Below are 22,869 nucleotides of genomic sequence, written 5' to 3'. Positions count from 1 at the left end.
GAGAGAGAGAGAGAGAGAGAGAGAGACAGCGAGAGAGAGAGAGAGAGAGACAGCGAGAGAGAGAGAGAGAGAGAGACAGAGAGAGAGAGACAGCGAGACAGACAGACAGACAGACTGCAATTTAGTCTTATAGTCTGTGGTTGAGTTGTGTGTGTGTGTTTCTCTCTGTGGTTTCTTGTTGTAGCTTTTCAAGGGTAAGTTCTTCCACTGCGAGGGGGCGGACGTGAGGAACGTGACCAATAGGACTGACTGTCTCCGTGCCGGCTACCGGTGGACACGACGCAAATACAACTTCGATAACCTGGGACAGGTACCCACACACACACACACACACACACACACACACACACACACACACACACACACACACACACACACACACACACACACACACACACACACACACACACACACACACACACACACACACACATACCCACACACACACACACACAAATACATACCCACACACACACACATACATACCCACACACACACAAATAGACATGACACACACACACATACACACACACACACACACACACACACACACACATACATACCCACACACACACACATACATACCCACACACACACACACACACACACACACACACACACACACACACACACACACACACACACACACACACACACACACACACACACACACACACACATACATACCCACACACACACACATACAAACCCACACACACACATACATACCCACACACATACACACACATACACACATACATACCAACACACACATACACACACACACACACACTGGATTCTTTAATCCATTACTTTTTCCAATGTAAACATCCCAATAACACCCTTTGAATTGGAACCAAATGAAATGAATTAAAAGAAGCTGAGGAAAGGAGAGGTCTGAGTTACATCTTCTTTTCCCCTTCCTGTCTGTCTGTCTGTCTGTCTGTCTGTCTGTCTGTCTGTCTGTCTGTCTGTCTGTCTGTCTGTCTGTCTGTCTGTCTGTCTGTCTGTCTGTCTGTCTGTCTGTCTGTCTGTCTGTCTGTCTGTCTGTCTGTCTGTCTGTCTGTCCAGGCGTTGATGTCTCTGTTTGTCCTGTCCTCTAAAGACGGGTGGGTCAGCATCATGTATGACGGACTGGACGCCGTTGGGGTAGACCAGCAGGTAACACACACACACCTCAACAGGTATTCAACCGTCTTTGCGATATCCGTGTTTGGCTGTGTATGCCAATAAAGTTTATTGAATGAAATTGAGATAGAACAGAGTTCTGATTTGATTTTTTAACCTTTTAGGCTTTCTGAGCAAATCAGGTAATAGATCTGTTCTGGTAGTCCCCACATAGTACTGCTACAGGCCTCTGGTAGTCCCCACATAGTACTGCTACAGGCCTCTGCCTCTGTTAGTCCCCACATAGTACTGCTACAGGCCTCTGGTAGTCCCCACATAGTACTGCTACAGGCCTCTGCCTCTGGTAGTCCCCACATAGTACTGCTACAGGCCTATGGTAGTCCCCACATAGTACTGCTACAGGCCTCTGGTAGTCCCCACATAGTACTGCTACAGGCCTCTGGTAGTCCCCACATAGTACTGCTACAGGCCTCTGGTAGTCCCCACATAGTACTGCTACAGGCCTCTGGTAGTCCCCACAAAGTCCTGATGAGTGTTGAGGCAGTACAACAGTAGAACCAATAAGTCCTGATGAGTGTTGAGGCAGTACAACAGTAGAACCAATAAGTCCTGATTAGTGTTGAGGCAGTACAACAGTAGAACCAATAAGTCCTGATGAGTGTTGAGGCAGTACAACAGTAGAACCAATAAGTCCTGATGAGTGTTGAGGCAGTACAACAGTAGAACCAATAAGTCCTGATGAGTGTTGAGGCAGTAGATCCAATAAGTCCTGATGAGTGTTGAGGCAGTACAACAGTAGAACCAATAAGTCCTGATGAGTGTTGAGGCAGTACAACAGTAGAACCAATAAGTCATGATGAGTGTTGAGGCAGTAGAACAGTAGAACCAATAAGTCCTGATGAGTGTTGAGGCAGTACAACAGTAGATCCAGTAAGTCCTGATGAGTGTTGAGGCAGTACAACAGTAGAACCAATAAGTCCTGATGAGTGTTGAGGCAGTACAACAGTAGAACCAATAAGTCCTGATGAGTGTTGAGGCAGTACAACAGTAGATCCAATAAGTCCTGATGAGTGTTGAGGCAGTAGATCCAATAAGTCCTGATGAGTGTTGAGGCAGTAGAACCAATAAGTCCTGATGAGTGTTGAGGCAGTAGAACCAATAAGTCCTGATGAGTGTTGAGGCAGTAGAACCAATAAGTCCTGATGAGTGTTGAGGCAGTACAACAGTAGATCCAATAAGTCCTGATGAGTGTTGAGGCAGTACAACAGTAGAACCAATAAGTCCTGATGAGTGTTGAGGCAGTACAACAGTAGAACCAATAAGTCCTGATGAGTGTTGAGGCAGTAGAACAGTAGAACCAATAAGTCCTGATGAGTGTTGAGGCAGTACAACAGTAGATCCAATAAGTCCTGATGAGTGTTGAGGCAGTACAACAGTAGATCCAATAAGTCCTGATGAGTGTTGAGGCAGTACAACAGTAGAACCAATAAGTCCTGATGAGTGTTGAGGCAGTAGATCCAATAAGTCCTGATGAGTGTTGAGGCAGTACAACAGTAGAACCAATAAGTCCTGATGAGTGTTGAGGCAGTAGATCCAATAAGTCCTGATGAGTGTTGAGGCAGTACAACAGTAGAACCAATAAGTCCTGATGAGTGTTGAGGCAGTAGAACCAATAAGTCCTGATGACTGTTGAGGCAGTAGATCCAATAAGTCCTGATGAGTGTTGAGGCAGTAGAACCAATAAGTCATGATGAGTGTTGAGGCAGTACAACAGTAGAACCAATAAGTCCTGATGAGTGTTGAGGCAGTAGATCCAATAAGTCCTGATGAGTGTTGAGGCAGTAGAACCAATAAGTCCTGATGAGTGTTGAGGCAGTAGATCCAATAAGTCCTGATGAGTGTTGAGGCAGTACAACAGTAGATCCAATAAGTCCTGATGAGTGTTGAGGCAGTAGATTCAATAAGTCCTGATGAGTGTTGAGGCAGTACAACAGTAGAACCAATAAGTCCTGATGAGTGTTGAGGCAGTACAACAGTAGATCCAATAAGTCCTGATGAGTGTTGAGGCAGTACAACAGTAGATCCAATAAGTCCTGATGAGTGTTGAGGCAGTACAACAGTAGAACCAATAAGTCCTGATGATTGTTGAGGCAGTAGAACATTAGAACCAATAAGTGCTGATGAGTGTTGAGGCAGTAGAACCAATAAGTCCTGATGAGTGTTGAGGCAGTAGAACCAATAAGTCCTGATGAGTGTTGAGGCAGTACAACAGTAGAACCAATAAGTCCTGATGAGTGTTGAGGCAGTACAACAGTAGAACCAATAAGTCCTGATGAGTGTTGAGGCAGTAGATCCAATAAGTCCTGATGAGTGTTGAGGCAGTACAACAGTAGAACCAATAAGTCCTGATGAGTGTTGAGGCAGTAGATCCAATAAGTCCTGATGAGTGTTGAGGCAGTACAACAGTAGAACCAATAAGTCCTGATGAGTGTTGAGGCAGTAGAACCAATAAGTCCTGATGAGTGTTGAGGCAGTAGATCCAATAAGTCCTGATGAGTGTTGAGGCAGTAGAACCAATAAGTCATGATGAGTGTTGAGGCAGTACAACAGTAGAACCAATAAGTCCTGATGAGTGTTGAGGCAGTAGATCCAATAAGTCCTGATGAGTGTTGAGGCAGTAGAACCAATAAGTCCTGATGAGTGTTGAGGCAGTAGATCCAATAAGTCCTGATGATGAGTGTTGAGGCAGTACAACAGTAGATCCAATAAGTCCTGATGAGTGTTGAGGCAGTAGATTCAATAAGTCCTGATGAGTGTTGAGGCAGTACAACAGTAGAACCAATAAGTCCTGATGAGTGTTGAGGCAGTACAACAGTAGATCCAATAAGTCCTGATGAGTGTTGAGGCAGTACAACAGTAGATCCAATAAGTCCTGATGAGTGTTGAGGCAGTACAACAGTAGAACCAATAAGTCCTGATGAGTGTTGAGGCAGTACAACAGTAGAACCAATAAGTCCTGATGATTGTTGAGGCAGTAGAACAGTAGAACCAATAAGTCCTGATGAGTGTTGAGGCAGTAGAACCAATAAGTCCTGATGAGTGTTGAGGCAGTAGAACCAATAAGTCCTGATGAGTGTTGAGGCAGTACAACAGTAGATCCAATAAGTCCTGATGAGTGTTGAGGCAGTACAACAGTAGAACCAATAAGTCCTGATGAGTGTTGAGGCAGTAGATCCAATAAGTCCTGATGAGTGTTGAGGCAGTACAACAGTAGAACCAATAAGTCCTGATGAGTGTTGAGGCAGTAGAACCAATAAGTCCTGATGAGTGTTGAGGCAGTAGATCCAATAAGTCCTGATGAGTGTTGAGGCAGTAGAACCAATAAGTCATGATGAGTGTTGAGGCAGTACAACAGTAGAACCAATAAGTCCTGATGAGTGTTGAGGCAGTAGATCCAATAAGTCCTGATGAGTGTTGAGGCAGTAGAACCAATAAGTCCTGATGAGTGTTGAGGCAGTAGAACCAATAAGTCCTGATGAGTGTTGAGGCAGTAGATCCAATAAGTCCTGATGAGTGTTTAGGCAGTAGATTCAATAAGTCCAGATGAGTGTTTAGGCAGTACAACAGTAGATCCAATAAGTCCTGATGAGTGTTGAGGCAGTAGATCCAATAAGTCCTGATGAGTGTTGAGGCAGTAGATCCAATAAGTCCTGATGAGTGTTGAGGCAGTAGAACCAATAAGTCCTGATGAGTGTTGAGGCAGTAGATCCAATAAGTCCTGATGAGTGTTGAGGCAGTAGATTCAATAAGTCCTGATGAGTGTTTAGGCAGTACAACAGTAGATCCAATAAGTCCTGATGAGTGTTGAGGCAGTAGATCCAATAAGTCCTGATGAGTGTTGAGGCAGTACAACAGTAGAACCAATAAGTCCTGATGAGTGTTGAGGCAGTACAACAGTAGATCCAATAAGTCCTGATGAGTGTTGAGGCAGTAGATCCAATAAGTCCTGATGAGTGTTGAGGCAGTACAACAGTAGATCCAATAAGTCCTGATGAGTGTTGAGGCAGTACAACAGTAGAACCAATAAGTCCTGATGAGTGTTGAGGCAGTACAACAGTAGAACCAATAAGTCCTGATGATTGTTGAGGCAGTAGAACAGTAGAACCAATAAGTCCTGATGAGTGTTGAGGCAGTAGAACCAATAAGTCCTGATGAGTGTTGAGGCAGTAGAACCAATAAGTCCTGATGAGTGTTGAGGCAGTACAACAGTAGATCCAATAAGTCCTGATGAGTGTTGAGGCAGTACAACAGTAGAACCAATAAGTCCTGATGAGTGTTGAGGCAGTAGATCCAATAAGTCCTGATGAGTGTTGAGGCAGTACAACAGTAGAACCAATAAGTCCTGATGAGTGTTGAGGCAGTAGATCCAATAAGTCCTGATGAGTGTTGAGGCAGTACAACAGTAGAACCAATAAGTCCTGATGAGTGTTGAGGCAGTAGAACCAATAAGTCCTGATGAGTGTTGAGGCAGTAGATCCAATAAGTCCTGATGAGTGTTGAGGCAGTAGAACCAATAAGTCATGATGAGTGTTGAGGCAGTACAACAGTAGAACCAATAAGTCCTGATGAGTGTTGAGGCAGTAGATCCAATAAGTCCTGATGAGTGTTGAGGCAGTAGAACCAATAAGTCCTGATGAGTGTTGAGGCAGTAGATCCAATAAGTCCTGATGAGTGTTTAGGCAGTAGATTCAATAAGTCCTGATGAGTGTTTAGGCAGTACAACAGTAGATCCAATAAGTCCTGATGAGTGTTGAGGCAGTAGATCCAATAAGTCCTGATGAGTGTTGAGGCAGTAGATCCAATACGTCCTGATGAGTGTTGAGGCAGTAGAACCAATAAGTCCTGATGAGTGTTGAGGCAGTAGATCCAATAAGTCCTGATGAGTGTTTAGGCAGTAGATTCAATAAGTCCAGATGAGTGTTTAGGCAGTACAACAGTAGATCCAATAAGTCCTGATGAGTGTTGAGGCAGTAGATCCAATAAGTCCTGATGAGTGTTGAGGCAGTAGATCCAATAAGTCCTGATGAGTGTTGAGGCAGTAGAACCAATAAGTCCTGATGAGTGTTGAGGCAGTAGATCCAATAAGTCCTGATGAGTGTTGAGGCAGTAGATTCAATAAGTCCTGATGAGTGTTTAGGCAGTACAACAGTAGATCCAATAAGTCCTGATGAGTGTTGAGGCAGTAGATCCAATAAGTCCTGATGAGTGTTGAGGCAGTACAACAGTAGAACCAATAAGTCCTGATGAGTGTTGAGGCAGTACAACAGTAGATCCAATAAGTCCTGATGAGTGTTGAGGCAGTAGATCCAATAAGTCCTGATGAGTGTTGAGGCAGTACAACAGTAGATCCAATAAGTCCTGATGAGTGTTGAGGCAGTACAACAGTAGAACCAATAAGTCCTGATGAGTGTTGAGGCAGTACAACAGTAGAACCAATAAGTCCTGATGATTGTTGAGGCAGTAGAACAGTAGAACCAATAAGTCCTGATGAGTGTTGAGGCAGTACAACAGTAGATCCAATAAGTCCTGATGAGTGTTGAGGCAGTACAACAGTAGAACCAATAAGTCCTGATGAGTGTTGAGGCAGTAGATCCAATAAGTCCTGATGAGTGTTGAGGCAGTACAACAGTAGAACCAATAAGTCCTGATGAGTGTTGAGGCAGTAGATCCAATAAGTCCTGATGAGTGTTGAGGCAGTACAACAGTAGAACCAATAAGTCCTGATGAGTGTTGAGGCAGTAGAACCAATAAGTCCTGATGAGTGTTGAGGCAGTAGATCCAATAAGTCCTGATGAGTGTTGAGGCAGTAGAACCAATAAGTCATGATGAGTGTTGAGGCAGTACAACAGTAGAACCAATAAGTCCTGATGAGTGTTGAGGCAGTAGATCCAATAAGTCCTGATGAGTTTTGAGGCAGTAGAACCAATAAGTCCTGATGAGTGTTGACGCAGTCGATTCAATAAGTCCTGATGAGTGTTGAGGCAGTAGAACCAATAAGTCATGATGAGTGTTGAGGCAGTACAACAGTAGAACCAATAAGTCCTGATGAGTGTTGAGGCAGTAGATCCAATAAGTCCTGATGAGTGTTGAGGCAGTACAACAGTAGAACCAATAAGTCCTGATGAGTGTTGAGGCAGTAGAACCAATAAGTCCTGATGAGTGTTGAGGCAGTAGATCCAATAAGTCCTGATGAGTGTTGAGGCAGTAGAACCAATAAGTCATGATGAGTGTTGAGGCAGTACAACAGTAGAACCAATAAGTCCTGATGAGTGTTGAGGCAGTAGATCCAATAAGTCCTGATGAGTTTTGAGGCAGTAGAACCAATAAGTCCTGATGAGTGTTGAGGCAGTCGATTCAATAAGTCCTGATGAGTGTTTAGGCAGTACAACAGTAGATCCAATAAGTCCTGATGAGTGTTGAGGCAGTAGAACCAATACGTCCTGATGAGTGTTGAGGCAGTATAACAGTAGAACCAATAAGTCCTGATGAGTGTTGAGGCAGTACAACAGTAGAACCAATAAGTCCTGATGAGTGTTGAGGCAGTAGAACCAATACGTCCTGATGAGTGTTGAGGCAGTATAACAGTAGAACCAATAAGTCCTGATGAGTGTTGAGGCAGTACAACAGTAGATCCAATAAGTCCTGATGAGTGTTGAGGCAGTAGATCCAATAAGTCCTGATGAGTGTTGAGGCAGTAGAACCAATAAGTCCTGATGAGTGTTGAGGCAGTACGACAGTAGAACCAATAAGTCCTGATGAGTGTTGAGGCAGTACAACAGTAGAACCAATAAGTCCTGATGAGTGTTGAGGCAGTACAACAGTAGATCCAATAAGTCCTGATGAGTGTTGAGGCAGTAGATCCAATAAGTCCTGATGAGTGTTGAGGCAGTACAACAGTAGATCCAATAAGTCCTGATGAGTGTTGAGGCAGTAGATCCAATAAGTCCTGATGAGTGTTGAGGCAGTATAACAGTAGAACCAATAAGTCCTGATGAGTGTTGAGGCAGTAGAACCAATAAGTCCTGATGAGTGTTGAGGCAGTACAACAGTAGATCCAATAAGTCCTGATGAGTGTTGAGGCAGTACAACAGTAGAACCAATAAGTCCTGATGAGTGTTGAGGCAGTACAACAGTAGAACCAATAAGTCCTGATGAGTGTTGAGGCAGTAGAACCAATAAGTCCTGATGAGTGTTGAGGCAGTAGATTCAATAAGTCCTGATGAGTGTTTAGGCAGTACAACAGTAGATCCAATAAGTCCTGATGAGTGTTGAGGCAGTAGATCCAATAAGTCCTGATGAGTGTTGAGGCAGTACAACAGTAGAACCAATAAGTCCTGATGAGTGTTGAGGCAGTACAACAGTAGATCCAATAAGTCCTGATGAGTGTTGAGGCAGTAGATCCAATAAGTCCTGATGAGTGTTGAGGCAGTACAACAGTAGATCCAATAAGTCCTGATGAGTGTTGAGGCAGTACAACAGTAGAACCAATAAGTCCTGATGAGTGTTGAGGCAGTACAACAGTAGAACCAATAAGTCCTGATGATTGTTGAGGCAGTAGAACAGTAGAACCAATAAGTCCTGATGAGTGTTGAGGCAGTAGAACCAATAAGTCCTGATGAGTGTTGAGGCAGTAGAACCAATAAGTCCTGATGAGTGTTGAGGCAGTACAACAGTAGATCCAATAAGTCCTGATGAGTGTTGAGGCAGTACAACAGTAGAACCAATAAGTCCTGATGAGTGTTGAGGCAGTAGATCCAATAAGTCCTGATGAGTGTTGAGGCAGTACAACAGTAGAACCAATAAGTCCTGATGAGTGTTGAGGCAGTAGATCCAATAAGTCCTGATGAGTGTTGAGGCAGTACAACAGTAGAACCAATAAGTCCTGATGAGTGTTGAGGCAGTAGAACCAATAAGTCCTGATGAGTGTTGAGGCAGTACAACAGTAGAACCAATATGTCCTGATGAGTGTTGAGGCAGTACAGCAGTAGATCCAATAAGTCCTGATGAGTGTTGAGGCAGTAGATCCAATAAGTCCTGATGAGTGTTGAGGCAGTAGAACCAATAAGTCCTGATGAGTGTTGAGGCAGTACAACAGTAGATCCAATAAGTCCTGATGAGTGTTGAGGCAGTAGATCCAATAAGTCCTGATGAGTGTTGAGGCAGTACAACAGTAGATCCAATAAGTCCTGATGAGTGTTGAGGCAGTAGATCCAATAAGTCCTGATGAGTGTTGAGGCAGTACAACAGTAGAACCAATAAGTCCTGATGAGTGTTGAGGCAGTAGAACCAATAAGTCCTGATGAGTGTTGAGGCAGTACAACAGTAGATCCAATAAGTCCTGATGAGTGTTGAGGCAGTACAACAGTAGAACCAATAAGTCCTGATGAGTGTTGAGGCAGTACAACAGTAGAACCAATAAGTCCTGATGAGTGTTGAGGCAGTAGAACCAATAAGTCCTGATGAGTGTTGAGGCAGTAGATTCAATAAGTCCTGATGAGTGTTTAGGCAGTACAACAGTAGATCCAATAAGTCCTGATGAGTGTTGAGGCAGTAGATCCAATAAGTCCTGATGAGTGTTGAGGCAGTACAACAGTAGAACCAATAAGTCCTGATGAGTGTTGAGGCAGTACAACAGTAGATCCAATAAGTCCTGATGAGTGTTGAGGCAGTAGATCCAATAAGTCCTGATGAGTGTTGAGGCAGTACAACAGTAGATCCAATAAGTCCTGATGAGTGTTGAGGCAGTACAACAGTAGAACCAATAAGTCCTGATGAGTGTTGAGGCAGTACAACAGTAGAACCAATAAGTCCTGATGATTGTTGAGGCAGTAGAACAGTAGAACCAATAAGTCCTGATGAGTGTTGAGGCAGTAGAACCAATAAGTCCTGATGAGTGTTGAGGCAGTAGAACCAATAAGTCCTGATGAGTGTTGAGGCAGTACAACAGTAGATCCAATAAGTCCTGATGAGTGTTGAGGCAGTACAACAGTAGAACCAATAAGTCCTGATGAGTGTTGAGGCAGTAGATCCAATAAGTCCTGATGAGTGTTGAGGCAGTACAACAGTAGAACCAATAAGTCCTGATGAGTGTTGAGGCAGTAGATCCAATAAGTCCTGATGAGTGTTGAGGCAGTACAACAGTAGAACCAATAAGTCCTGATGAGTGTTGAGGCAGTAGAACCAATAAGTCCTGATGAGTGTTGAGGCAGTACAACAGTAGAACCAATATGTCCTGATGAGTGTTGAGGCAGTACAGCAGTAGATCCAATAAGTCCTGATGAGTGTTGAGGCAGTAGATCCAATAAGTCCTGATGAGTGTTGAGGCAGTAGAACCAATAAGTCCTGATGAGTGTTGAGGCAGTAGATCCAATAAGTCCTGATGAGTGTTTAGGCAGTAGATTCAATAAGTCCTGATGAGTGTTTAGGCAGTACAACAGTAGATCCAATAAGTCCTGATGAGTGTTGAGGCAGTAGATCCAATAAGTCCTGATGAGTGTTGAGGCAGTAGATCCAATACGTCCTGATGAGTGTTGAGGCAGTAGAACCAATAAGTCCTGATGAGTGTTGAGGCAGTAGATCCAATAAGTCCTGATGAGTGTTTAGGCAGTAGATTCAATTAGTCCAGATGAGTGTTTAGGCAGTACAACAGTAGATCCAATAAGTCCTGATGAGTGTTGAGGCAGTAGAACCAATAAGTCCTGATGAGTGTTGAGGCAGTAGATCCAATAAGTCCTGATGAGTGTTGAGGCAGTAGATTCAATAAGTCCTGATGAGTGTTTAGGCAGTACAACAGTAGATCCAATAAGTCCTGATGAGTGTTGAGGCAGTAGATCCAATAAGTCCTGATGAGTGTTGAGGCAGTACAACAGTAGAACCAATAAGTCCTGATGAGTGTTGAGGCAGTACAACAGTAGATCCAATAAGTCCTGATGAGTGTTGAGGCAGTAGATCCAATAAGTCCTGATGAGTGTTGAGGCAGTACAACAGTAGATCCAATAAGTCCTGATGAGTGTTGAGGCAGTACAACAGTAGAACCAATAAGTCCTGATGAGTGTTGAGGCAGTACAACAGTAGAACCAATAAGTCCTGATGATTGTTGAGGCAGTAGAACAGTAGAACCAATAAGTCCTGATGAGTGTTGAGGCAGTACAACAGTAGATCCAATAAGTCCTGATGAGTGTTGAGGCAGTACAACAGTAGAACCAATAAGTCCTGATGAGTGTTGAGGCAGTAGATCCAATAAGTCCTGATGAGTGTTGAGGCAGTACAACAGTAGAACCAATAAGTCCTGATGAGTGTTGAGGCAGTAGATCCAATAAGTCCTGATGAGTGTTGAGGCAGTACAACAGTAGAACCAATAAGTCCTGATGAGTGTTGAGGCAGTAGAACCAATAAGTCCTGATGAGTGTTGAGGCAGTAGATCCAATAAGTCCTGATGAGTGTTGAGGCAGTAGAACCAATAAGTCATGATGAGTGTTGAGGCAGTACAACAGTAGAACCAATAAGTCCTGATGAGTGTTGAGGCAGTAGATCCAATAAGTCCTGATGAGTTTTGAGGCAGTAGAACCAATAAGTCCTGATGAGTGTTGAGGCAGTAGATCCAATAAGTCCTGATGAGTGTTGAGGCAGTACAACAGTAGATCCAATAAGTCCTGATGAGTGTTGAGGCAGTCGATTCAATAAGTCCTGATGAGTGTTTAGGCAGTACAACAGTAGATCCAATAAGTCCTGATGAGTGTTGAGGCAGTAGATCCAATAAGTCCTGATGAGTGTTGAGGCAGTACAACAGTAGAACCAATAAGTCCTGATGAGTGTTGAGGCAGTACAACAGTAGATCCAATAAGTCCTGATGAGTGTTGAGGCAGTAGATCCAATAAGTCCTGATGAGTGTTGAGGCAGTACAACAGTAGATCCAATAAGTCCTGATGAGTGTTTAGGCAGTACAACAGTAGAACCAATAAGTCCTGATGAGTGTTGAGGCAGTAGAACCAATACGTCCTGATGAGTGTTGAGGCAGTATAACAGTAGAACCAATAAGTCCTGATGAGTGTTGAGGCAGTACAACAGTAGAACCAATAAGTCCTGATGAGTGTTGAGGCAGTAGAACCAATACGTCCTGATGAGTGTTGAGGCAGTATAACAGTAGAACCAATAAGTCCTGATGAGTGTTGAGGCAGTACAACAGTAGATCCAATAAGTCCTGATGAGTGTTGAGGCAGTAGATCCAATAAGTCCTGATGAGTGTTGAGGCAGTAGAACCAATAAGTCCTGATGAGTGTTGAGGCAGTACGACAGTAGAACCAATAAGTCCTGATGAGTGTTGAGGCAGTACAACAGTAGAACCAATAAGTCCTGATGAGTGTTGAGGCAGTAGATCCAATAAGTCCTGATGAGTGTTGAGGCAGTACAACAGTAGAACCAATAAGTCCTGATGAGTGTTGAGGCAGTACAACAGTAGATCCAATAAGTCCTGATGAGTGTTGAGGCAGTAGATCCAATAAGTCCTGATGAGTGTTGAGGCAGTACAACAGTAGATCCAATAAGTCCTGATGAGTGTTGAGGCAGTACAACAGTAGAACCAATAAGTCCTGATGAGTGTTGAGGCAGTACAACAGTAGAACCAATAAGTCCTGATGATTGTTGAGGCAGTAGAACAGTAGAACCAATAAGTCCTGATGAGTGTTGAGGCAGTACAACAGTAGATCCAATAAGTCCTGATGAGTGTTGAGGCAGTACAACAGTAGAACCAATAAGTCCTGATGAGTGTTGAGGCAGTAGATCCAATAAGTCCTGATGAGTGTTGAGGCAGTACAACAGTAGAACCAATAAGTCCTGATGAGTGTTGAGGCAGTAGATCCAATAAGTCCTGATGAGTGTTGAGGCAGTACAACAGTAGAACCAATAAGTCCTGATGAGTGTTGAGGCAGTAGAACCAATAAGTCCTGATGAGTGTTGAGGCAGTAGATCCAATAAGTCCTGATGAGTGTTGAGGCAGTAGAACCAATAAGTCATGATGAGTGTTGAGGCAGTACAACAGTAGAACCAATAAGTCCTGATGAGTGTTGAGGCAGTAGATCCAATAAGTCCTGATGAGTTTTGAGGCAGTAGAACCAATAAGTCCTGATGAGTGTTGAGGCAGTAGATCCAATAAGTCCTGATGAGTGTTGAGGCAGTACAACAGTAGATCCAATAAGTCCTGATGAGTGTTGAGGCAGTCGATTCAATAAGTCCTGATGAGTGTTTAGGCAGTACAACAGTAGATCCAATAAGTCCTGATGAGTGTTGAGGCAGTAGATCCAATAAGTCCTGATGAGTGTTGAGGCAGTACAACAGTAGAACCAATAAGTCCTGATGAGTGTTGAGGCAGTACAACAGTAGATCCAATAAGTCCTGATGAGTGTTGAGGCAGTAGATCCAATAAGTCCTGATGAGTGTTGAGGCAGTACAACAGTAGATCCAATAAGTCCTGATGAGTGTTTAGGCAGTACAACAGTAGAACCAATAAGTCCTGATGAGTGTTGAGGCAGTAGAACCAATACGTCCTGATGAGTGTTGAGGCAGTATAACAGTAGAACCAATAAGTCCTGATGAGTGTTGAGGCAGTACAACAGTAGAACCAATAAGTCCTGATGAGTGTTGAGGCAGTAGAACCAATACGTCCTGATGAGTGTTGAGGCAGTATAACAGTAGAACCAATAAGTCCTGATGAGTGTTGAGGCAGTACAACAATAGATCCAATAAGTCCTGATGAGTGTTGAGGCAGTAGATCCAATAAGTCCTGATGAGTGTTGAGGCAGTAGAACCAATAAGTCCTGATGAGTGTTGAGGCAGTACGACAGTAGAACCAATAAGTCCTGATGAGTGTTGAGGCAGTACAACAGTAGAACCAATAAGTCCTGATGAGTGTTGAGGCAGTACAACAGTAGATCCAATAAGTCCTGATGAGTGTTGAGGCAGTAGATCCAATAAGTCCTGATGAGTGTTGAGGCAGTACAACAGTAGATCCAATAAGTCCTGATGAGTGTTGAGGCAGTAGATCCAATAAGTCCTGATGAGTGTTGAGGCAGTACAACAGTAGAACCAATAAGTCCTGATGAGTGTTGAGGCAGTAGAACCAATAAGTCCTGATGAGTGTTGAGGCAGTACAACAGTAGATCCAATAAGTCCTGATGAGTGTTGAGGCAGTACAACAGTAGAACCAATAAGTCCTGATGAGTGTTGAGGCAGTACAACAGTAGAACCAATAAGTCCTGATGAGTGTTGAGGCAGTAGAACCAATAAGTCCTGATGAGTGTTGAGGCAGTAGAACCAATAAGTCCTGATGAGTGTTGAGGCAGTAGATCCAATAAATCCTGATGAGTGTTGAGGCAGTAGAACCAATAAGTCCTGATGAGTGTTGAGGCAGTACAACAGTAGATCCAATAAGTCCTGATGAGTGTTGAGGCAGTACAACAGTAGATCCAATAAGTCCTGATGAGTGTTGAGGCAGTACAACAGTAGAACCAATAAGTCCTGATGAGTGTTGAAGCAGTACAACAGTAGAACCAATAAGTCCTGATGAGTGTTGAGGCAGTAGATCCAATAAGTCTTGATGAGTGTTGAGGCAGTAGAACCAATAAGTCCTGATGAGTGTTGAGGCAGTAGATCCAATAAATCCTGATGAGTGTTGAGGCAGTACAACAGTAGAACCAATAAGTCCTGATGAGTGTTGAGACAGTAGATCCAATAAGTCCTGATGATTGTTGAGGCAGTAGATCCAATAAGTCCTGATGAGTGTTGAGGCAGTACAACAGTAGAACCAATAAGTCCTGATGAGTGTTGAGGCAGTAGAACAGTAGAACCAATAAGTCCTGATGAGTGTTGAGGCAGTACAACAGTAGAACCAATAAGTCCTGATGAGTGTTGAGGCAGTACAACAGTAGAACCAATAAGTCCTGATGAGTGTTGAGGCAGTAGAACCAATAAGTCCTGATGAGTGTTGAGGCAGTAGATCCAATAAGTCCTGATGAGTGTTGAGGCAGTAGATTCAATAAGTCCTGATGAGTGTTGAGGCAGTACAACAGTAGATCCAATAAGTTCTGATGAGTGTTGAGGCAGTACAACAGTAGAACCAATAAGTCCTGATGAGTGTTGAGGCAGTAGAACAGTAGATCCAATAAGTCCTGATGAGTGTTGAGGCAGTAGATCCAATAAGTCCTGATGAGTGTTGAGGCAGTACAACAGTAGATCCAATAAGTCCTGATGAGTGTTGAGGCAGTACAACAGTAGAACCAATAAGTCCTGATGAGTGTTGAGGCAGTAGATCCAATAAGTCCTGATGAGTGTTGAGGCAGTACAACAGTAGAACCAATAAGTCCTGATGTGTGTTGAGGCAGTACAACAGTAGAACCAATAAGTCCTGATGAGTGTTGAGGCAGTAGATCCAATAAGTCCTGATGAGTGTTGAGGCAGTATAACAGTAGAACCAATAAGTCCTGATGAGTGTTGAGGCAGTAGAACCAATACATCCTGATGAGTGTTGAGGCAGTAGAACCAATAAGTCCTGATGAGTGTTGAGGCAGTAGAACCAATAAGTCCTGATGAGTGTTGAGGCAGTAGATCCAATAAGTCCTGATGAGTGTTGAGGCAGTACAACAGTAGAACCAATAAGTCCTGATGAGTGTTGAGGCAGTAGAACCAATAAGTCCTGATGAGTGTTGAGGCAGTACAACAGTAGAACCAATAAGTCCTGATGAGTGTTGAGGCAGTACAACAGTAGAACCAATAAGTCCTGATGAGTGTTGAGGCAGTAGAACCGTAGATCCAATAAGTCCTGATGAGTGTTGAGGTAGTACAACAGTAGATCCAATAAGTCCTGATGAGTGTTGAGGCAGTAGATCCAATAAGTCCTGATGAGTGTTGAGGCAGTACAACAGTAGATCCAATAAGTCCTGATGAGTGTTGAAGCAGTAGATCCAATAAGTCCTGATGATTGTTGAGGCAGTAGATCCAATAAGTCCTGATGAGTGTTGAGGCAGTACAACAGTAGAACCAATAAGTCCTGATGAGTGTTGAGGCAGTAGATCCAATAAGTCCTGATGAGTGTTGAGGCAGTAGATCCAATAAGTCCTGATGAGTGTTGAGGCAGTAGATCCAATAAGTCCTGATGAGTGTTGAGGCAGTACAACAGTAGAACCAATAAGTCCTGATGAGTGTTGAGGCAGTAGATCCAATAAGTCCTGATGATTGTTGAGGCAGTAGATCCAATAAGTCCTGATGAGTGTTGAGGCAGTACAACAGTAGAACCAATAAGTCCTGATGAGTGTTGAGGCAGTAGAACAGTAGAACCAATAAGTCCTGATGAGTGTTGAGGCAGTACAACAATAGAACCAATAAGTCCTGATGAGTGTTGAGGCAGTACAACAGTAGAACCAATAAGTCCTGATGAGTGTTGAGGCAGTAGATCCAATAAGTCCTGATGAGTGTTGAGGCAGTAGATCCAATAAGTCCTGATGAGTGTTGAGGCAGTACAACAGTAGATCCAATAAGTCCTGATGAGTGTTGAGGCAGTACAACAGTAGAACCAATAAGTCCTGATGAGTGTTGAGGCAGTAGAACCAATAAGTCCTGATGAGTGTTGAGGCAGTACAACAGTAGAACCAATAAGTCCTGATGAGTGTTGAGGCAGTAGATCCAATAAGTCCTGATGAGTGTTGAGGCAGTAGATCCAATAAGTCCTGATGAGTGTTGAGGCAGTAGATCCAATAAGTCCTGATGAGTGTTGAGGCAGTAGATCCAATAAGTCCTGATGAGTGTTGAGGCAGTACAACAGTAGATCCAATAAGTCCTGATGAGTGTTGAGGCAGTACAACAGTAGATCCAATAAGTCCTGATGAGTGTTGAGGCAGTACAACAGTAGATCCAATAAGTCCTGATGAGTGTTGAGGCAGTACAACAGTAGATCCAATAAGTCCTGATGAGTGTTGAGGCAGTAGAACCAATAAGTCCTGATGAGTGTTGAGGCAGTACAACAGTAGAACCAATAAGTCCTGATGAGTGTTGAGGCAGTACAACAGTAGAACCAATAAGTCCTGATGAGTGTTGAGGCAGTACAACAGTAGAACCAATAAGTCCTGATGAGTGTTGAGGCAGTAGATCCAATAAGTCCTGATGAGTGTTGAGGCAGTACAACTGTAGAACCAATAAGTCCTGATGAGTGTTGAGGCAGTAGATCCAATAAGTCCTGATGAGTGTTGAGGCAGTAGATCCAATAAGTCCTGATGAGTGTTGAGGCAGTACAACAGTAGAACCAATAAGTCCTGATGAGTGTTGAGGCAGTACAACAGTAGATCCAATAAGTCCTGATGAGTGTTGAGGCAGTAGAACCAATAAGTCCTGATGAGTGTTGAGGCAGTACAACAGTAGAACCAATAAGTCCTTTTCTGTCTGTTTCTAATATTTTGGTTTATCTTCGTCCTCCAGCCGGTGAGGAACCACAACCCGTGGATGCTCCTGTTCTTCATCTCCTTCCTCCTCATCGTCAGTTTCTTCGTCCTCAACATGTTCGTGGGCGTCGTCGTGGAGAACTTCCACAAGTGTCGTCAGGACCAGGAGGAAGAGGAGGCCAAGGCCCGGGAGGAGAAGAGAGCCAAGAGAGCAGAGAAGAGGAGGAGGAGTAAGAGGGGAGGGAGGGAACGAGGGAGGGAGGGAGGGAGGGAGGAAGGGAGGGAGGGAGGGAGGGAGGGGAGAAGAGAGCCGAGGGAGGGAGGGAGGGAGGGAGGGGAGAAGAGAGCCAAGAGAGCAGAGAAGAGGAGGAGGAGTAAGAGGGGAGGGAGGGAGGGAACGAGGGAGGGAGGGGAGGGGAGAAGAGAGCCGAGGGAGGGAGGGAGGGAGGGAGGGAGGGAGGGAGGGAGGGAGGGAGGGAGGGAGGGAGGGAGGGAGGGAGGGAGGGAGGGAGGGAGGGAGCAGAAGACATGTTGCTCCTGAGTTTGGTGTGACACATACTGTTTCCTACACACACACACACACACACACACACACACACACACACACACACACACACACACACACACACCCCTCTATCTGCAGTCTGTCGTAGTGTTCAGCTCAGTGACATAAACTTTCTGGCAAACAGAGACGCTTTTCTGGCCAAAGACACCTTGAGATGGTGATGGATAGGATGGAACTCCTGAGGCAGCAGTTACACACACACACACACACACACACACACACACACACACACACACACACACACACACACACACACACACACACACACACACACACACACACACACACACACACACACACACACACACACACAGTCACACACACACACACACACACACAGTCACACACACACACACACACACACACACACACACACACACACACACCACACACACACACACACACACACACACACACACACACACACACACACACACACACACACACACACACACACACACACACACACACACACACACACACACACACACACACACACACACACACACACAGACACACACACACACACACACACACACACACAGACACACAGACACACACACACACACACACACAGACACACACACACACACACACAGACACACATAGTCACACACACACACACACACACACACACACACACACACACACACACACAGACACACACACACACACACACACACACACACACACACACACACAGACACAGACACAGACACAGACACACACACACACACACACACACACACACACACACAGTCACACACACACACACACACACACATAGTCACACACACACACACATAGTCACACACACACGCACATAGTCACACACACACACACACAGTCACACACAGTCACACACACACACAGTCACACACACACACATTCACACACACACACACACACACACACACACACACACACACACACACACACACACACACACACACACACACACACACACACACACACACACACACACACACACACATAGTCACACACACACACACACACACAGTCACACACACACAGTCACACACACACACACACACATGCACACACACACAGTCACACACACACACAGTCACACACACACACACAGTCACACACACACACACACACACACACACACAGTCACACACACACACACACACACACACACACAGTCACAACTCTCTGGCAGTAACTTCATCGATGACCTCATAGCAGAAGCATAAGGAGATTTTTTTTACTGTTCTCCCTGAGACCTGATCTACAGATGACCAGTTTAATGACCACTTTACTCTCTGTGTCTGTAACAGAGGCCCAGTTTAATGACCAGGTTACTCTGTGTGTTGTAACAGAGGCCCAGGAGAGGCCCCGTTTAATGACCAGGTTACTCTGTGTGTCTGTAACAGAGGCCCCGTTTAATGACCAGGTTACTCTGTGTGTCTGTAACAGAGGCCCAGTTTAATGACCAGGTTACTCTGTGTGTGTTGTAACAGAGGCCCAGTTTAATGACCAGGTTACTCTGTGTGTATGTAACAGAGGCCCAGTTTAATGACCAGGTTACTCTGTGTGTTGTAACAGAGGCCCAGTTTAATGACCAGGTTACTCTGTGTGTATGTAACAGAGGCCCAGTTTAATGACCAGGTTACTCTGTGTGTTGTAACAGAGGCCCAGTTTATTGACCAGGTTACTCTGTGTGTCTGTAACAGAGGCCCAGTTTAATGACCAGGTTACTCTGTGTGTGTGTAACAGAGGCCCAGTTTAATGACCAGGTTACTCTGTGTGTGTTGTAACAGAGGCCCCAGTTTAATGACCAGGTTACTCTGTTTGTGTGTAACAGAGGCCCAGTTTAATGACCAGGTTACTCTGTGTGTCTGTAACAGAGGCCCAGTTTAATGACCACTTTACTCTCTGTGTCTGTAACAGAGGCCCAGTTTATTGACCAGGTTACTCTGTGTGTCTGCTCCAGAGGCCCAGTTTAATGACCAGGTTACTCTGTGTGTCTGTAACAGAGGCCCAGTTTAATGACCAGGTTACTCTGTGTGTGTCTGTAACAGAGGCCCAGTTTAATGACCAGGTTACTCTGTGTGTCTGTAACAGAGGCCCAGTTTAATGACCAGGTTACTCTGTGTGTGTTGTAACAGAGGCCCCAGTTTAATGACCAGGTTACTCTGTTTGTGTGTAACAGAGGCCCAGTTTAATGACCAGGTTACTCTGTGTGTCTGTAACAGAGGCCCAGGAGAGGCCCAGTTTAATGACCAGGTTACTCTGTGTGTTGTAACAGAGGCCCAGGAGAGGCCCAGTTTAATGACCAGGTTACTCTGTGTGTGTATGTAACAGAGGCCCAGCATAGGCCCAGTTTAATGACCAGGTTACTCTGTGTGTCTGTAACAGAGGCCCAGGAGAGGCCCATTTAATGACCAGGTTACTCTGTGTGTCTGTAACAGAGGCCCAGGAGAGGCCCAGTTTAATGACCAGGTTACTCTGTGTGTATGTAACAGAGGCCCAGTTTAATGACCAGGTTACTCTGTGTGTTGTAACAGAGGCCCAGGAGAGGCCCAGTTTAATGACCAGGTTACTCTGTGTGTCTGTAACAGAGGCCCAGTTTATTGACCAGGTTACTCTGTGTGTCTGTAACAGAGGCCCAGGAGAGGCCCAGTTTAATGACCAGATTACTCTGTGTGTTGTAACAGAGGCCCCAGTTTAATGACCAGGTTACTCTGTTTGTGTGTAACAGAGGCCCAGTTTAATGACCAGGTTACTCTGTGTGTCTGTGACAGAGGCCCAGGAGAGGCCCAGTTTAATGACCAGGTTACTCTGTGTGTTGTAATAGAGGCCCAGGAGAGGCCCAGTTTAATGACCAGGTTACTCTGTGTGTATGTAACAGAGGCCCAGTTTAATGACCAGTTTACTCTGTGTGTTGTAACAGAGGCCCAGGAGAGGCCCAGTCTAATGACCAGGTTACTCTGTGTGTTGTAACAGAGGCCCAGTTTAATGACCAGGTTACTCTGTGTGTTGTAACAGAGGCCCAGGAGAGGCCCAGTTTAATGACCAGGTTACTCTGTGTGTCTGTAACAGAGGCCCAGGAGAGGCCCAGTCTAATGACCAGGTTACTCTGTGTCTGTAACAGAGGCCCAGTTTAATGACCAGGTTACTCTGTGTGTTGTAACAGAGGCCCAGGAGAGGCCCAGTTTAATGACCAGGTTACTCTGTGTGTATGTAACAGAGGCCCAGTTTAATAACCAGGTTACTCTGTGTGTGTTGTAACAGAGGCCCAGGAGAGGCCCAGTTTAATGACCAGGTTACTCTGTGTGTGTTGTAACAGAGGCCCAGGAGAGGCCCAGTTTAATGACCAGGTTACTCTGTGTGTTGTAACAGAGGCCCAGTTTAATGACCAGGTTACTCTGTGTGTGTTGTAACAGAGGCCCCAGTTTAATGACCAGGTTACTCTGTGTGTGTTGTAACAGAGGCCCCAGTTTAATGACCAGGTTACTCTGTGTGTGTTGTAACAGAGGCCCAGGAGAGGCCCAGTTTAATGACCAGGTTACTCTGTGTGTCTGTAACAGAGGCCCCGGGGAGGGCCAGTTTAATGACCAGGTTACTCTGTGTGTCTGTAACAGAGGCCCAGTTTAATGACCAGGTTACTCTCTGTGTCTGTAACATAGGCCCAGGAGAGGCCCAGTTTAATGACCAGGTTACTCTCTGTGTCTGTAACAGAGGCCCAGGAGAGGCCCTACTATGCAGACTACTCCCCGGTGCGCCTCACCATCCACACGTTGTGCACCAGCCACTACCTGGACCTCTTCATCACCATCATCATCGCTACCAACGTCCTCACCATGAGCATGGAGCACTACAACCAGCCGCAGGTAACTATAGCAACCGCACTACGATACAAACAGCTCCAGGTTACTATAGTAACCACACTACACTAGAACGAGTCACAGGTAACTGTAGCAACCACACTACGATACAAACAACCCTATGTAACTCTAGTAACCACACTACAATAAAACCAGCCACAGGTAGCTATAGCAACCACACTGCAGTAGAAAAAGCCCAAGGTTACTATAGTAACCACACTACAATACAACCAGCCACAGGTAACTATAGCAACCACACTGCGGTACAAACAGCCCCAGGTTACTATAGTAACCACACTACAATTACAACCTGTCGCAGGTAACCATAGTAACCACACTACAACTATAGCAACCACAGACTGGTAACTATAGCAACCTCAAACTGGTAACCAATGCAACCTCACACACTGTTAGCCATAGCAACCACAAAGTTAACTAGGACAATCGGGTACCTATAGCAACGAGTGTGTGTGTGTGTGTGTGTGTGTGTGTGTGTGTGTGTGTGTGTGTGTGTGTGTGTGTGTGTGTGTGTGTGTGTGTGTGTGTGTGTGTGTGTGTGTGTGTGTGTGTGTTCCAGTATCTGGAGGAGGGGTTGAAGTATTGTAACTACGTCTTCACTCTCGTGTTTGTTATCGAGACGGTCCTCAAACTCATCGCCTTCGGGCTGAGACGCTTCTTCAAGGAGAGGTAACACACTGACACACTGCACACACACACCCTCTGGGTGAGACGCTTCTTCAAGGAGAGGTAACACACAGACACACACACACCCTCTGGGTGAGACGCTTCTTCAAGGAGAGGTAACACACTGCATACACACACACACACACCCTCTGGG

General features: G+C 44.9%; 1 pseudogene; it reads left to right on the top strand.

Moving 5' to 3' along the window:
- Positions 1–22,869, top strand: part of LOC135536231 (voltage-dependent T-type calcium channel subunit alpha-1H-like) — a 129,207-nt pseudogene that overhangs the window by 85,301 nt on the left and 21,037 nt on the right.

Source organism: Oncorhynchus masou, unplaced genomic scaffold (genome assembly GCF_036934945.1).
Source record: "Oncorhynchus masou masou isolate Uvic2021 unplaced genomic scaffold, UVic_Omas_1.1 unplaced_scaffold_580, whole genome shotgun sequence".
NCBI lineage: Eukaryota > Metazoa > Chordata > Actinopteri > Salmoniformes > Salmonidae > Oncorhynchus > Oncorhynchus masou.
The sequence above is the reverse complement of the archived record's forward strand: the minus strand, read 5'-3'. Positions and strand labels throughout refer to the sequence as shown.